The sequence below is a fragment of the Asparagus officinalis genome, chromosome 8, assembly GCF_001876935.1.
Source record: "Asparagus officinalis chromosome 8, Aspof.V1, whole genome shotgun sequence".
NCBI classification, from domain to species: Eukaryota; Viridiplantae; Streptophyta; class Magnoliopsida; order Asparagales; family Asparagaceae; genus Asparagus; species Asparagus officinalis.
This window is the reverse complement of record NC_033801.1, coordinates 8,561,609-8,562,397: the sequence shown is the minus strand read 5'-3', so window position 1 is coordinate 8,562,397 and position 789 is coordinate 8,561,609.

The following is a 789-nucleotide window of genomic DNA, read 5'->3' as shown; positions in this document are numbered from 1 at the left end:
AAAGAGAGAGAGAGAGATGAAGAAAATATAATAAAGAAGAGAGAGAGAGTGACTGATTGAGTGATTGGTTGAGTGCGAGAAATTTTGCTGGATTAGAGAGAGAGAGAGTGTCAGAGAGAGAGATAGATTGAGGGTGGGATTGGAGAGAGAGAAGAACGGCGGAAGAAATTAATGAGAGAGAGAGCGTGGGATAGGGTGGTTGGGAGGACGTGGGTTGAGAGCTGGGAGAAAACACGAGGCGGAGGGGTATACAGAGTGAACACCGGTGAGAGGAAAAACACAGGGAAAAATACCCCTTTAAATAATTTATTTAAAATAAATATTAAAATTTATGGTCAAAATAATAATAACAATAACAATGATGAATAATTAACTATTTATTTAAAAATTTTACCAAAACAATTAAATTTATAATTAGCAAAACTTATTAAAATAACATAATATCGTATTTTTAAATCATAGAAAATTCTAGAGAAATGGGGAAAATTACAAATACTCTTTTAGAAAAATAATATTTAATATTTAAATACCAGAAAATTATTTAAACCCGTATTAGAAATTTACGGTCATTACAAGATGAAATGAGATGAGTTGGAGGATAAAAATAATATTTTATTAGATGTTGTGGGTGAGTTTTAGGGATGAAAATGGATAAAAATATTATTTTATTGATTTCCTTGTACCGATTTCCTTTTCTTAGTTTTTAGGAAACCAACCAAACAGCCCCAGAGGAGTAGATGTGGGCGCTACTCTATAATGGGTTCACAACTTGACTTTCAAGCTCACCCG